A 17055-nucleotide genomic window follows, 5' to 3' on the forward strand; every position below is an offset into this window, starting at 1 on the left:
CTTCTACATCTCCTATTTTTTCCTTTTCTCAAAGGAACCCTAATACACCAATTTATCTATGTTTTATTATTCATGCTTTTACTGTCATATGGAAGAAACCATTGATAAATTTAAGGTCATAAAGATTTATCCCTAAGTTTTCTTTAAAGGTTTTACCTTCTACATTTAAGTCTCTGATCCTTTTTGAGTTAATTTTTGTATGTGGTGTGAGGTTAGGACCCAACGTCATTCTTTTGCATGTGAATATCAATTTGTCATAGCACCCTTTGCTGAAATTAAATAACACTAAAAAATAGCATCTAATTTCCCCATAGAAACAATACTATAAAAGATTAAAACTCTGATAAAGATATGGTATTCAAATTCACTGAGCCATCATGATAACACTGGTTTACTCACCAATTTCATATGTTATACGGACTGTTAGTATAATTAAGCACAGATGCTTCTTGACTTATGATGGGAATTGGTCCCAATAAGACCATGAAAATACTATGTCAAAAATGCATTTAATACACCTACCCTACCAAACATCATAGTTTAACCTAGTCTACCTTAAACATGGCCCAAACACTTACATTAGCCTACAGTTGGGAAAAATCATCTAACACAGAGCCCGTTTTATAATAAAGTATTTACTATCTTTTGTAATGTATTGAATACTGTACTAAAAGTAGAAAACAGAATGGCTGTGTGGATACTCAAAGTACAGTTTCTATTGAATGTGTATCATTGTTGCACCATTGATAAATTGTAAGTTGAACCATCCTAAGTCGTGGATATCCATATTTTTTCAAGTAAACACTGGGCAACATAGTTACCAAGCTCAAATGTCATAAACTTATATTTAACAGATAGCAGTATCATAATGTATTATGTAAAATTTCTTACATCCTCTCTTTGTATTTACTGCAACAAATTGTTTAATTAAGAAAAGATTTTTGGTGTCCAAAGTGTCCAGATCACGTTGAGTGTTAATTGAGGATAAATTTAATAAAGGTCAATATTCAAGACTCTACATACATCCTCACCAACACGGCTTTTTCACTTTCCTCATTCTCCTGGATGCGCAGTGGAATCTCTTTCTGGTGCTCATTTGCATTTTTCTAATGACTAATGATGTTGGGCATCTTTTTATGTGCTTATCAATCATTTGCATATCTTGTGACATTTCTACTAAAATCTGTTACCCATTTTTGTTGCATTCTTTTTGTCTTATGATTGAGTTATCAGAACTCTATGCATTTGGGATACATGTCCTTTGTTACATGTGCATATTGTGAATATTTTCTTTCTGTCGGTGGCTTCCCTTTTCATTTTCTTAATGTTGTCTTTGTCATTCAAACAGCAGACATTTTTAGTAGTGATGAAATAAGATTGAATATATAACAATAAAACAAAATTAGTTCCAGAAATAGACCCACATATTTATGATAACAGATTGTTTAAGTAACATGGGTTCTGTTTTTGCCAACATTTTATAGTTTCAAACCTAAAAAATATTATTTCAAAATAAATGATACTACAGTAAAGCTGAATCAATTGGAAGCATTGGAAAATACTTGTGGTTCTAATAATGAGCACTGGAGCTTGCCCATGGTCAATAGATTTTTAACAATGATTTCAAGGTAACTCCATGGAGGAGAGAGGAATAGACTTCCAACACATGATAGTGGAACACGTAAATATTCATTTGGGGGAAAATCATGTTTTAATTTTATACCATACATAAAATAGTTAATTAAGTACAGATTATAAGCCTCATCATAAAATCTAAAGCCATGAAATTCTACAAGTAAATAGGAGAAAATCTTCACCACCTTTGGTAGGCTAAGATTTCTTAGACAGGAAACAAACAACATACAGCAGCACATATTTAAAACATTTCAATATTAATCCAAAGTATGTCCATGAGGAGATGAAACTTATTTTTCATACCTATAGCATGTTACATGTTCAAATGAACATTGTTTATAAGATTAGTCACCCCTTGCTAGTAGAGAAGTGGGGGATCTACAGCACAAGGGTAAGGCACCCATAAGCAGAGGAAAAGGAGGTCTCGCCTCTGCCTGATACACAGAGGAGTGTTGGGCTCTCTTCAGTTTTAGTCTGCTTTTGTAACTATGTTTACTTTACCTCCTTCTTTCTCTAGGGTGATGGCTTTCTTAGAGTTGGCCCAATTTCCATTAGGTTTTAAAGAAATTCTAATCACATTTCTCAGCTGTACTTACACTGAATCATTTTCTAGTGTGACTTCTAAGGAATGCTGTAGTTGTGAGAGGAGAGGATGTTCTTGCTAAGAGTGAAGCAGTGCTGTACCAGCAAAGAGGTGACTACTAAGAAGACACTCTATCCCTCAATTGAAGGTTGCGGGGGAATATGACATTCATCATCAACATTTTCTTTCTCTTTTCCCTATATGCATTTTAAAAAGTCTTTTATTTTCAGTATAAAATGTTATGGGAATACAGACAAGTCCAGAAAATAATCTCATAGTATATTTCTACCTACATGCTACACTTACCAAATCTCTTTTTGAAATTTCAGTTGCTTTCTCCCATTCATAGGCTTTGGTAGAATTTTCCTCTTTTGCTGTGCTCAAAAGATTTCTTAATTTCCAAAACTGAATACAATTTGTTCTCCCAGCTTTCTTCTTGGATGTTTTCATCGCTGAGGTCTGTGATCCCATTTCTTTCTGTGCTGAATTTGAATATCTCTTAGTCACTGATAATAAGCTCTCTATTATTTTCACACTTGAAATCAATTTCTCTTAGCAGTAAACAGCAGTCCTAGTATTCTTTTTAAGTGGTAAAAAAATTTGAAAAGGTATGCTGAAGTAATCCAGCATGCAATACACAAAACTAGAGAATGAAAGAAAACCCTGGTGCAGATTGATGCGGCTAAAGGAAGATATAGCATGATCAATAAAGAACAGACAACTCCTTATTTCCTTGTCTTCCACACAGATTTATAAAATTGAAAATTAGATTCCATAATCCATTTCCAGGGAAAACAAAGACTGCTTTGAAAGCTAACTCTACTAAGCTCTGCCTGTTACCTTTCATCTCTTTCACTAAATCTGATGCTCTTCACAGAAGCACTTTGGAGTTTTATAAATCCAAGAACTAAAAGGAAAATCTACCCTCTGAAAATTCAGCATGCCTTCGTACATTAGCTTTGTCACTATGCTAATAGGAAATATGTCAGCTTCTCATGGTACACATTTTACTCCTAGTGTTGTATCTGGGCAATTTTAGGAAGTAATATGAACTCTTTTAGGCTTAATACTAAAGCCAAGAGTATAACAGAGGCATGAAATATCCAAGAGAAAAAAATGATGTACAAGTACAAAAGTAACATTGTCTTTTGAACACATTTTTAATAAATTTTTCTAATATAGTTGAAATCTTATTATAATAACTGGGTATATCTTAAATACTTTCAATAAATTGGAATTATGTGATAATGAGTTTTAGTTGAAATAAATGAGCTGTCACTTGGGAAATGAAATATTTTATAATCCAAAGATACTTTTGGAATGTTCTTCGGTCTACATTAAAAGTGTTTATGCCTCACACTCAAGTTATTTGTGCTGTGAAATAATGTGCAAAAATGAGATTTTGTGAAGTGAAGGGAACAACGTAAAATGTAACAATTATGAACAATACTGAAACTGGAGCATTAACAGGCTATGAATGGTTGACCCCATAATGGTTAATAACAATTGAAAAGAAATGAACCAAAAACTAAGAAACAAAACTTGCAAACGTACCAACACCAATAAAGGCATGTTTAGCCTCACTAGTAAGTCCAGAAAACCAAATTAAAGCAACAGTGAGATGCCATTTTTCAACTATTAAATTGAAATATATAGACACTCACATCTAATAAGGATGGTTTGGGGGGATTTACAGCAAATTGTTAATACTGGCTACCTCAGATGGATGAAATTAGAAAAGCGAAAAGCAAATTAATTATGCATTTGGGACTTCTGAAATTCCCTGTTTAAAAAAACATGTATTAGTCATATAACTTGAAAAATAGCAATATGCTAGAAAAGTAATAGAAAACACATATGCACACACACACATAATTCTCCATGTTGAGTTTCCTTAGGTGCTGCTGTCTAAACTCTAAATTTCTGAAGTGCAATTTGGTAAATCAAATAACTTAAAAATGCACATCTTCTTTGACACACAAAAATTTACTTTTAAGAATTTATCTTACTAAAAATAATTATGATTACAGGCAGAAATAACTATGGGAGAGCTTATTAAAGAGCTTTCACAATAGCAAAATGTTGGAAATAATATAAACGTCCAATAATAGTAAGCCAATTAAATAAATTACATGTTATCTGTATGATACACTACCGTACAGAAATTACAAATTATGCTATAAAAGAAAATTTAATGGTGTTAGAATGTTCATTATATATTATTAAGTTAAGAAGTAAGATGTAAAATAGGATTGCAGTGAACCTGTTTTTGTTTAAAATTACAGTTATAATTTTCAATATACCATACATATGATGGCATTATGAATTTACATCAGAATATTAACAGTAGTGATGTCATATTGTTAGGGGATGTGGAGAGTTTTAATGTATCAATGCAATCTGGACATTATTCAAATAGCAGTTAAGATCTAAGAAAAAAACTGTGCAAGGAAGAATCAGTTTGAGTGGTAAAAATATGGGAAAAGTTTTCTGTCACTAATATCAGCAGAGAGAAATGAACAGACTTAAAGGAGAGAAAGGAATTATGAGAGGCCGAATTATAAAATAACCCCCAATGAATCTTGTCCTTGTGTAATCCCCTCCCCTTAAATGTGGGAAAAACCTGCAACTTGCTTCTAGCAAATAGAGTATGGCAGTCAGTCCCATAATTATGTTACTTTATGTGAGACTTCATCTCAGTAGACTAGAGCAATGGCTTCTCTGGCTGGCTTTACAGAATCCAGCTGCCACATTATAAGAGCTATGAACAGGCCATATGGACAATAAGGGCAGGAACCTCTAGAACCTGAGAGGTGGTACCCAATTGACAGACAGCAAGAAATCAGGCCTTGAGTCCTACAACCACAAGGAACTGAATTCTTTTTTTTTTTTTTTTTGAGACAGAGTCTCGCTCTTTCACCCAGGTACCCGACTCCAGTGGTCTGATCTGGGCTCACTGCAAGCTCTGCCTCCTGGGTTCACGCCATTCTCCTGCCTCAGCCTCCAGAGTAGCTGGGACTACAGGCGCACACCATTGTGCTCAGCTGATTTTTTGTATTTTTAGTAGAGACGGGGTTTCACCATGTTAGCCAGGATGGTCTCCATCTCCTGACCTCATGATCTGCCCACCTTGACCTCCCAAAGTGCTGGTATTACAGGTGTGAACCAGCGCTCCCAGCCAGGAACTGAATTCTTCCAACTGTGTAAGCTTAGAAGAAGACCTCGAATTCAATAGCGGAACACAGCTAGTCTGACACCTTGAATGCAATTTTGTGACACTCTGAACACAGAACTCAGTTAAACTGTGCCTGACTTCTGGGCTACAGAAACCAGGAGATAATAAATACATGCTTTTTAAAATCACCAAATTTGTGATTGTTCTTTTCACCGCAAAAGAAAACTAATGCAGAAACCCAAGTAAAAAATTGTTACAGAATCTTAATTTAAGTCAGTAATTTATCACGCTTTAATATTAGCAAGTATATGTTCAGTGTCTCGAAATGCCATACTCCATGGTTGGCATTGATTATATAGTGTCTGTAATCAAGAAGATTATAGTTGGAGAGAAAGATGGGCAGAGAATAATAAAAAACAGTGCATTATAAGTGTGATGCAAGAGTAACACACGGGACGTGTCAATTACATTATGGTGAGGTGGAATGGTGGTTAAAAGCACAGGCTTCAAATTTTGACTCACTTGGACTTGAATTCTAACCCAACAACTTACTAATTTTACGAGCTTAGGAGAGTTGCTTAAATGAAAGATGCTCTTTTTCCATATATAATGGTTATATTAAGACCAACCTTGTGGAGTTATTGTGTAAACTAAGTTAAATAATACATAGCTGGCCAGGCATGGTGGCTCACACCTGTAATCCCAGCACTTTGGGAGGCTGAGGCAGGCAGATCATGAGGTCAGGAGTTTGAGACCAGCCTGGCCAACATGGTGAAACCCTGTCTCTACTAAAAATACAAAAATTAGCTGGGCCTGGAGGCAGGCACCTGTAATCCCAGCTACTCAGGAGGCAGAGGCAGGAGAATCACCTGAACCCAGGAGGCAGAGGTTGCAGTGAGCCAAGATTGCACTACTGCACTCCAGCCTGGGTGACAGAGCAAGACTCCATCTAAAAAAAAAAAATACAGAGCTGTTTAGAACATAATACATGCTTACTGACTGTGAGCTATTGTAATTATTATTTTGCTTCAAGAAGATAACACCTGAACTAAACTTTGAAAATGAGTTAATCAACTAAATGCTAGTGGGGAGTTTGGAGAGTCTAAGGAAAGGTAAAGGAGTTAAAAGTAAAAAGGTAATTGTTTATTAGTCCATTTTCACACTGCTGTAAATAACTTCCTAAGACTGGGTGATTTATAAAGGAAAGAGGTTTCATTAACTCAGTTCCTCATGGCTTGGGAGGCTTCAGGAAACTTACAATCATGGTGGAAGGGAAAACAGGCATATCTTACATGGCAGTGAGAGAGCTTGTGAGAGTGCAGGAAAAACTACCATTTAAAAAACCATTAGATCTAGTGATAATCCACTCACTATCATGAGAACAGCATGGGGGAAACAGCTCCATAATGCAATCACTTCCTTCTCTGGCACATGGGGATTACAATTTGAGATGAGATTTTAGTGGGGACACAGAGCCAAACCATATCATTTTGCCCTAGCCCCTCTCAAATCTCATGTAAATGTGATTTGAGAACCAAATCACATTTCAAAACCAATCATGCCTTCCCAACAATCCCCAAAGTCTTATTCCAGCGTTAACTTAAAAGTCCAAGTCCAAAGTCTCATCTGAGACAAGTCAAGTCCCTTCTGTTTATAAGCCTGTAAAACCAAAAGCAAGTTAGTTATTTCCAAGATATAACGGGGGTACAGGCATTGGGTAAATATTCCCATTGCAAATGGGAGAAATTGGCCAAAACAAAGGTGCTAAAGGCCCCATGTAATTCTGAAATCCAAGAGGGAAGTCATTAAATCTTAAAGCTCCAAAATGATCTCCTTGAAATCCATGTCTCACATCCAGGTCACACTGATACAAGAGGTGGGTTTCCATGGTCTTGGGCAGCTCTGCCCCTGCAGCTTCGCGGTGTATAGCCCCTCTCCCAGCTGCTTTCACAGACTGGTGCTGAGTGTCTGGGGCTTTTCCAGGTGCGCTGTGCAAGCTGTTAGTCGATCTACCCTTCTGGGATCTGGAGGATGGTGGCCTTCTTCTCACAGTTCCACTAGGCAATGCCTCAGTGGGGGCTATCTCTCACCCCACATTTCCCTTCTTCACTGCCCTAGCAGAGGTTCTCTCTGAGGGTTCTGCCTTGGCAGCAAACTTCTGCCTGGACATTCAGACATTTCCATACATCCTCTGAAATCTAAGCAGAGGTTCTTAAATCTCAAATCTTGACTTCTGTGCACCTGCAGGCCCAACACTATGTGGAAGCCACCAAGGCTTGGGACTTGCATTCTCTGAAGCAACAGTCCAAGCTGTACCTTGGCCCCTTTTAGCCATGACTGGAGTTGAATGGAGTAGCTGGGATAGACGCACCAATTCTTGAGGCTGCTCAGAGCAGTGGGGGCCTGGCTCGGCCCATGAAACCATTTTTTGCTCCTAGGCCTCCAGGCCTGTGATGGTAGGGGCTACCATCCAGATCTCTGACATGCCCTGGAGACATTTTCCCCATTGTCTTGGCAATTAACATTTGACTCTTCGTTACTTATGCAAATTTGACTTGAATTCCTCCCCAGAAAATGGGTTTTTCTGTCTTACTACATGGTCAGGCTGCAAATTTCCCAAACTTTTATGCTCTCCTTCCTTTTTAAACATAAGTTTCAATTTCGGATCATCTTTCTCAAGGTCAAAGTTCCACAGATCTCTAGGGCAGTGGTAAAATCCTGCCAATCTCTTTGCTAAAGCATAGCAAAAGCGACATTTACTCCAGTTCCCAGTAACTTCCTCATCTCCATCTGAGACCACCTCAGCTTGGACTTCATTGTCCATATCACTATCAGCATTTTGGTCAAAACCATTCAACAAGTCTCTAGGAAGTTCCAAATTTTCCCACATCTTCCTGTCTTCTTCTGAGTCCTCCAAACTGTTCCAACCTCTGCCTGTTACTCACCTGTATTAGAGCCTTCTCCAGGTCTATAATAGACTTTGAGGGAAAAATAAACTTATGCTGTGTTAAGCCACAGAGTTTTCTGTTTGTTTGTTTTTTAATCTCAGCATAATCTTGCCTATCTGACTGATACAGACATTATTACCAGAAATTGGGTAATTTCATAACAAAGAAAATTAGTTGTGTGTATTAGTCAAGGGGCTGGATGACAGTGGTGAGAAAACTGCTACTGGAGGTTACAAAAATGGTAACCCATGTTATGCAATAGAAAAACAGTTGGAAAAATCTGGCCTAAATGAACTTTTTAGGTAGATTACAAACACAATGAACATGTAGCAAGATTGAAAGAGATTGAAAAACAGTAAGTAGTATGTGTCAGTTCCAGTTGACTGTGCTAGAAATGGTTCTCTGAGAAAGAAATGAGCTCAAAAAAGTAGTGGCTCGTTTGTAAGTATAATGTAGAAAACATGGAGAGGGCCCAGAAATTCAGAGAATTTGGCATTAAAAAGGCAGCTGCTTCTCAAACTCAAACAGGAGAAAATGAGTAGGATTTTGGGCAAAGATGACCCATTAAAACTGAATGTTTCATCTAGGAACAAATTAAGGAATTGTCATGAGATCCATTTTAAAAATCCATGGATAAATTAGGGTACCCCGGGTAAATATCAAATTAAGTTGTAGTGTCCAGTAAGTCCTTTAAGTTGGTTAAGATTGCTCAGGGAAAAGAACCTAAAGGTGATTTTTCCACCCACGTTTGATAGGCTCAGGCAGCAAAAATTAATTCAAGGATAGGAGGGAGTGGTAGCTGGTGACAGCAAGAAAGTAAAAAATTATAGCTAATATGAAAATTAAGACTCTTTAGTCTTGAGGACTGCTGGTGTGGTTATTGACATGTGAAACTGACTGTAATTGAACAGATAAGAATCTCAGTGTTTGAGAGTCATCCAGCAAAAGAATTATCAACCTGCACTAAAAGAAACTTTTTTGAGTTTTTGGAACTGAAAATGACCATAGGCCGTCGAACATCAACAGGCAAGAATTAGACTGAGAAAATGTTACAGCACCTGCTGAAGGCATATTCTAGCAATACCCAAGGAGGAAAATGAAAGGAAGAAAACCTCACATGAGGTGGAGCCAAGAGCTACAGAAAACAACAGACTGAAGAGCCCTTTCCAGGGAACAGAATCTGAAACCTAATCATATACAGTTGTCCCTCCATATCCACAGGTTCTACGTCTCAAATTCAACCAACCTCAGATGGAAAATATTTGGGGGAAAAAAGCGATAAACATAACAACACCACAATAAAAAATACAAACTTGTAAAACAATGCAGTATAACAATTGTACAGGAAGATGTACATAGGTTATATGCAAATACTACACCATTTATATAAGCGACTTGAGCATCCACGGATTTTGGTATTCGCAGGGCATCTTGAAACTAATCTCCCACAGATATTGAGGGATGACTGTATAGCATGCCTTGTTCCAAGGGTAGAGAGCCATTGCAACATCTTTACCTTTGCTGTATACCAGTGATGAATGTATCTTGCATTTTTCCTTCATCTGAATGTCTACTGGGGCCATCCTAACCTTGGCATACTGTTATAAGGGGTGTAAGGAGAGACAAACAACTTACCTTATGAATGTATAGGTCTCTGTAATAACAGGGTACATGTCAGGACCAAGGTGACCAAAGGCATCACTCAGAGATCCTGGACTTGAAATAGAATCCAGTTGGTTGGTTAAAATTTTGGGCTATAATCCCTTAGGAAAGATGTAAGTATTTTTTGCATGTCAAAAGGAAACTAAATTAACTACGAATTGTGTGATAGGACTGGGTAGTCATCAGGGCTATTCACCAACTATTTCCAACACTCTCCTAGGTACATGAAAGGAGAATAATGCTCTGCCCTCTTGAAATTGGATGTGGCCGTATGACCTGATTTAGCCAATGACACATTTTCAGAAGTAGTACAAGCGATTTCTAGGCAGAAGTTTTAAGAGCCAATATGCAATTCTGTCTTCCATCCCCTTCTGTCTGGTTTGGCAACAGGCAATGTTTCAGATCAAATCTATTTCATCAGCCTGGATTCCTCAGTCAGGAAGACAAAAAGCAGAACCCCACCCCCGCCCCAGCTACTTGTGGAAGATGTTGCTGTGAGCTAGTTCTTGTTGTATGAAGCCAATGAGTTTGTTGAGATGTTTTTATACTAGCATAACTATTCTATCAAGATTGATCCATTAACATGGGTACAAGGTACCTGTAATTTTGATCCTGTCTACCTCTCAAGGCACACCCCAATCATTCTCTGAAATGCTTGTACTCCAGAAATTCCAGTAAGCTACTTTAAAATAAAAGAACAATGGTGTGCAGAGCATAAATCAGAGGGAGGAAAACCAGAGAATGATACTGAAGTCGTAGGAACAGATGAGCCAGGTAAATACACAAAGGAGTCCAAATATGAAAGGCTAAGGGCAAAGCAAAGGTATTTAAAAGCTGAATGGAAAAAGGCATGGAATGCAACGAGGGAGGATGGAGGCAACCTAAACCTGTTAGAGAAGTTCTAGGGAAACCAAGGGAGAAACATTACAAAACTGAAAGGCTCATAGCATCAAACTGGACAAAAAGATTAAATAGGATAGAGATTAAGAAGAAATGACTAAATCTGACTATTAACAGGACTCTGTTGTCTTCAAGTAGAGTTTCATTGGAAGAAAGGATCAATAAAAAGACTGAAGAGGCCTAGAGATAAAATGAGAGGAGAGGAAGAGGGAGTTCAAGAAGAACAAGGGAAAACTTGCTTCTGACAGTCACTGCCTCATTCTTTTCTAAAAAGTCAGTCATCTTCTAAGGCTCCTCCACTTCCAAATTCCAAGGACCCCGTCCAGAAAGTGAGGTCTGGATTAATCCCAGACGTGTTGGTTGACCTCCATGCTAAATCTCTACAAGAATCAATGTGGCGTTGGGATCTAAGCCACTCCAGACTTGACAGTGGACAAGTCTAAACTCCTGGGTAAGTCTCTCCAAGCTGCTATATCTCTGAGTGTAGTTTGGTGCTTGAGGAGGAGCCAACATTCGTTACACTTATTATATCAGTCATCTCATTTAATCCCCATTACAACCGTCCAAGGTGTGTCTGTATTGGATAGGTAAGAAAACCAAGGCTCATGGCCCAGCATGGTGGCTTACGGCTGTAATCCTAACACTTTGGGAGGCCAAGGCAGGTGGATCACTTGAGCTCAGGAGTTCAAGACCAGCTGGACAACATGGCAAAACCCAATCTCTACAAAAAATACAAAAATTAGCTGCACATGGTGGCACATGACTATAGTCCCAGCTACTTGTGGGGGCTGAGGTAAAAGGATCACTTGAGCCTGGGAGGTCAAGGCTGCAGTGAGCTGAGATTACGCCACTGCACCATGGCACTCCAGCCTGGGTGACAAAGTAAGACCCTGTCTCAAGAAAAAAAGAAAAAGAAAATAAAATCAAAGTTCACAGTGTTTACATTACAAGGTCAACTTGTTATAGGCAGCAAGGCCACTATATCTTCCAGACTCCAAAGCCCAGGCCTGTGCCATACTTCTCAACTGCGAGTATCAGTCACCACTGGGGTACGCATGGTCCTATGCCATGACATCTAGTTATGCCACAGTATGTAAAATTTGCATAAATTTTTAAGATTAAGTCGAAGACATCCCAAGATGTCCAGGCATCAGTCTGCATGCTCTTTTGGCAAGGTGGGTCCCTCTTCGGAAAAGTTTGAGAAATACTGCATGTTCATACCACCTAGAATGGACCCAGGCTGAAACACAAATTGCTGAAGCCAGAATCACTTTGACTCTGGTGAAAGAGAGGCTAGAGACTGTGCCAGAGCAAACTCCTCCCTGCATTACATCCTTCTTTGATGCCAGGCTCCTATGTGCACACAAAGCAACTGGTCACTTGTGAAGATTACCCAGTGATGAGATGTGGCCTTCTCATTTTGTGGAATGGGGAGATGACAAAAAGCAAGCCTTTCTCCAGGTTTCTAATGAAATTTTTAACCTTCTTCTCTCTCATCCCCCAAAATGATTTTGACCTATAATATAAACAGTCTTATTACAAATAGGCAAATATCCATACCTTCCCGCCATGGCTGCTGGAGGCCATCATCACTACCTCTGGGCAGAGGATGGCTGTGCCACTCACACATGCCAATCTTGGCAAATCTGCCAGGGATCCCTTCACCGAAGCTATGGACTTGGTGTAATAAAACTTCATTTAAAAACAAAATCTGGAATTTACAAGTTCGGGTTCAGCCAACACTGAGACCACCAAAGTGATGGGCAGCCTGGAAACCAAGTACAGTAGCATTGAGTGCGGCCTGGCATTTGTGGGGAAATGGAACACTGACAACATGTGAGGCACCAAGACTGCCATGAAGATCAGCTCACATGTGGACTGCAACTGACCTTCCTTCCACTCATTCTTCTTACCTAACACTGGGGAAAAAACATGCTAAAATCAAGACAGTGTACGATCAGGAGCCCATCGGCCTGGGCTGCAATGTGGATTTGGACATCACTGGGCCTTTAATCTGGGGCATGCTGGTGCCAGGTTAGGAAGGTTGGCTGGCTGGCAACCAAATGAATTTTGAGACTGCAAAGTCCTGAGTAACCCAAAGCGACTTTGCGGTTGGCTACAAGACTGATGAATTCTAGCTTCACACATGTGAATGACAGGATAAGAGTTCAGTGGCTCCATTTACCAGAAGGTGAACAAGAAATTGGAGAGCGCTGTCAATCTCTCCTGGACAGCAGGAAACAATAACACTCATTTCAGAATAGCAGCCAAGTATCAGATTGACTCCAAAGACTGCTTTGCAGGTAAAGTGAACACATCCAACCTGATAAGTGTAGGATACACTCAGGACCCTAAAGCCAGGTATCAAACTGACACTGTCAGCTCTCCTGGATGGCAAGAACATCAGTGTCAGTGGCCACAAGCTCAGTCTAGGACTGGAATTTGAAGCCTAAATGAATACCGTACAGTCATTTAATTTAAAGTATTTTGAAGCATAGCTGCCTTCAGAATTTAGTGTATCTTTCATTGTTGTATGTCTGGGATGCAAATACTGCTAAATATCATGTCAGACCTTCAGGTTTTAAAGACAATTCAGCTTTAAGGTGTTACCCTTTCAGAAGTACAGAAGAAACCCAATTCCACAAAAGATCCTTTCAGCTGTAGACTTGCGGAGCTAGGTGGCCCCTCTAGAGATCAGGTTTCTTTTTTATCTAGAAATGACTGCAATTGGAAGCTGATGATATGTAGGCACTTTGTAAATGCATATTGAGTAAATGAATGAAATTGTGACTTCCTGAGAAATGAACCATGGTTACCTAACCCTACTTGATGAGAAGCTCCTTGCTAGATGGTGTGTACAAACTCACCTTGAAAGGGACATTTTAAGACAGCTCTTCATGACCTGCTTCTACTCCAGTTCATCAACACCTCTTTTACACCAAAAGGTCTGCAAGGTGTGGTAACTGTTTCTTTTGTGCCATTTTGAGGTGGAAGAAGGTGCATGTGATGAAGCCAATAATTCAGGACTTAATTCAGTTTTACATTGTGGTTTTTGGTCCTTGGAGCAGAGTATGAAATAGCTTCCGGGAGCTCCAGCTATAAGTTTGGAAGAGGCTGTGTGATTGTAATAACATGGTGACAACACTCAGAATCTAAATTGGACTTCTGTTGTATTCTCACCACTCTATTTTTTAGCAGTTTAATGAATACACTTTATATTCTTCCATTTTGTGTGGAATTAGAACCTTCCCTTCAAATACTGTAACATCACTTAAAATAAAATTTGAATAGAATACTGAAACCTCATCCTCCTATTGTCTTTATTAATTAAATGTAAATAAACAGGGAAAAAACAAATAGGCAAATTCTACTATCTAATTTATTCATTTAGCTTCACATACAGACTTAAAAGAGTAAGTTTATATTAATTTAGCAACATTGCATTTGAAACAATTTTATTCGAATGCCTCATTCACATCTTGTCTTTATTGCTTTCACCATTGCTTGACTCACTTTTCTAACAGGTTCCAGGGCCCGTGTCTTTCTTACCGTCTAAACTGATCGAGAGATGATTCTTCTCCGTTTGTGTGGAGGCCGTCAATGAATATCTCATCTCAAGCCACAAGAAGCCAATTTGTGTATATTTTTTCAGAAAATTGTTTTGTTTGTCTTACAGGTATTTATTTGCAACCTCTACATTATGATTTACTGTACTCCTCCTAAAAGTAATCTTTGAAACTTTAAGCCTTCCTTATATTCAACATTTGAAATTGCATGATCATATACACAGGGGTACAAGTGAAATGTTATAATTTAAATTGTGTTTAAAATAATTTAAACTTAAACTATGTTAATTTTTGTCAAAAAAATTTTATCAGCTGACCTTAAAAAATTCTCAAAATTAGCATTGTTTAAGGTATTTTTAGTCAAATGTGTCTTTCCCAAATATATCTTTATTATTCAAAATTGAGTATTAACAATAAAGCCCATACCATGTAATATCAAAGTCCCTCTTCTCTAAGTGATAATTGTTTAAGAAAAAATGATAAACTCACCTTATAGTCAGGCATATATGGCAACTATTTTACTAGCGCAAAACTTACCTCAAAACCCAAGAGTTCAGAAGGGATTCATATAACTATTAATGATTCCAAATTATGTTATACCTTCACAGCATAATGAAATTGGCCACAGCATAATAATAAGTTTCTCTTCCTCCTGTCTCCATATTCCTCTCTCCTCACTTGCCTATGCTTGATTTCTACTCATAATTCAATTCTAGAGCAATTTATATCACTTGCTGGGCCTACTGCAAGCCCCAAATTAACTACAGCTTGGTAGTTTGGGGTCATATCAACACAGCCCTTCTCTAAGGGAGTGGTTCACAAATGAGGGAGAATCTAATTTCACGTGACTAAAAAAAGTAAACTTACATCAACAAATTCAGCACCCTTTGAGCATATCACTTACAATTTAATAAAAGTACATTCAGGGGGTCTTCATTAAATGCTGACATTCTTTGAGTGATATTTACCTAATAATATTAGCTGACATTCCCAGTGGTGCTGTTTTTCTGAATTACATGTGAGCTCTTCCAATTCCTAATAAAAATGTCCTTCTATGCTACTCATTTCCACATTCGTATTTCCAGCCCTGATTCTCACCCAAGCTCCACTCCAACCTGCTCCTTAGAAATCATTTCACTCAAACCCAACATGCACAACAATGAATTTATTTTATTGCTTGTCTAAAGAGTTTCCTAAAAGTTTTGTGTCATTCACCATGGGAAAGAGGGAATGAAAGTTACACTTAATATAGGATGTATGGGTCTATATAAATTAATTGACATAGTGGTCAGAAAACCCTGGCCATAAAATAGTTCCACTTCCTTGTAGTACTAAATTTTGCACCCCCAAGCAAGATTTTATAAGTTGAGCTAATAATAAGTACATGTTTTTATCTGCCTGGGTTTTGTGTATCAAGTGAGAAGTAAACACCTCCTGCTGCTTCTGCTGTAATTCACTCTGAGTCAGCGCTGCTGTGTTGTGTGTGTACATGTGTTTGTGTAATGTGCATGTTTGTGTGTGTATGTATGCATGTATGTGTGTGCTTATGTACCTGTGTCTGCATAGGTGTGTATTTGTGTGTGTCTGTTTTTGTGTGTTTCCATGTGTACATATGTTTATATGTTTGCATGCGTGTATGTGCATGTGTGAATTTGTGTGCTTGTGTTTGAATGTGCACATGTGTATTTGTATATGTGTGAATGTGTGTGCAGTGCGCACTGTAAGAAGATTAAACCTGGGTCACAAAGTGGAAACCTTACAGTAGGCCTGTCTCCTCTTTGCCCTTCAGCTGGAGCTCTGCCCTTGTAACTTTCAAGTCATTTTCAGGGTGGGTCATTTACATGGTGTTCACCACCAGCCCCTTCAGTCCAGAGTGTCTTGATTGAGACCATCTTGCCTTGAAATCAAAGGAACATAACAAGGAAAATAGGATGTTGGTTCCAATTTTTGTTTTCTTGTCCACCACATCCAATAAAGAGACACCTTTTGTTTTAGTTTATATAAACATCTCTTTAGGGAGCTCAATCTGCTCAAACAATATGGGTTACAGAAGAGAAGCTGTTTTCCATTTCTACAAACAACTCAGAGACCAGGTACAACATTCTCCTAATAGACCTCCATACACACACACACACTCACACACACACACGCACGCGCTCACACACACACTCACATGCTCACACACATTCACATTCACACACATATATATTCACAGTCACACATTCCCACCCACCCACACTCACATACACACGCTTATTCACACACACATTCACATCCATACACGCTCGCACACTCCCCCACACACAATCATATACACATCTGCACTCACACACATACTGTCACACAAACCCAGAAGCACCCACACAGCCTTTTCCCCTTCTCACCAGTCATATTTGTTCCCCATCTTTCAAGGAACAGGGCCCAATTACTCTCTCTGGTACTTTTACAACGTCTGGCCTGTCAGCTCGTCCTCTCCATCCCCACAGCTGTCTCTTCATTTCAGTGCATCTCTTGACACCCAAGTTACTCACAATTTCCTCCTAATGAATCTCCCTGACCCCAGAATCTTTACTCTAGTCCACCTTG

The 17055-nt window shown here is 38.6% G+C and overlaps 1 pseudogene; it reads left to right on the plus strand.

Annotated features, from left to right (window-relative positions):
• The first annotated feature begins 12512 nt into the window (after window positions 1–12512).
• LOC116466377 (voltage-dependent anion-selective channel protein 1-like) lies at window positions 12513–13356 on the plus strand (annotated as a pseudogene).
• Window positions 13357–17055: the final 3699 nt, after the last annotated feature.

Source organism: Hylobates moloch, unplaced genomic scaffold, assembly GCF_009828535.3.
Source record: "Hylobates moloch isolate HMO894 unplaced genomic scaffold, HMol_V3 SCAFFOLD_4, whole genome shotgun sequence".
Classification (NCBI taxonomy): domain Eukaryota; kingdom Metazoa; phylum Chordata; class Mammalia; order Primates; family Hylobatidae; genus Hylobates; species Hylobates moloch.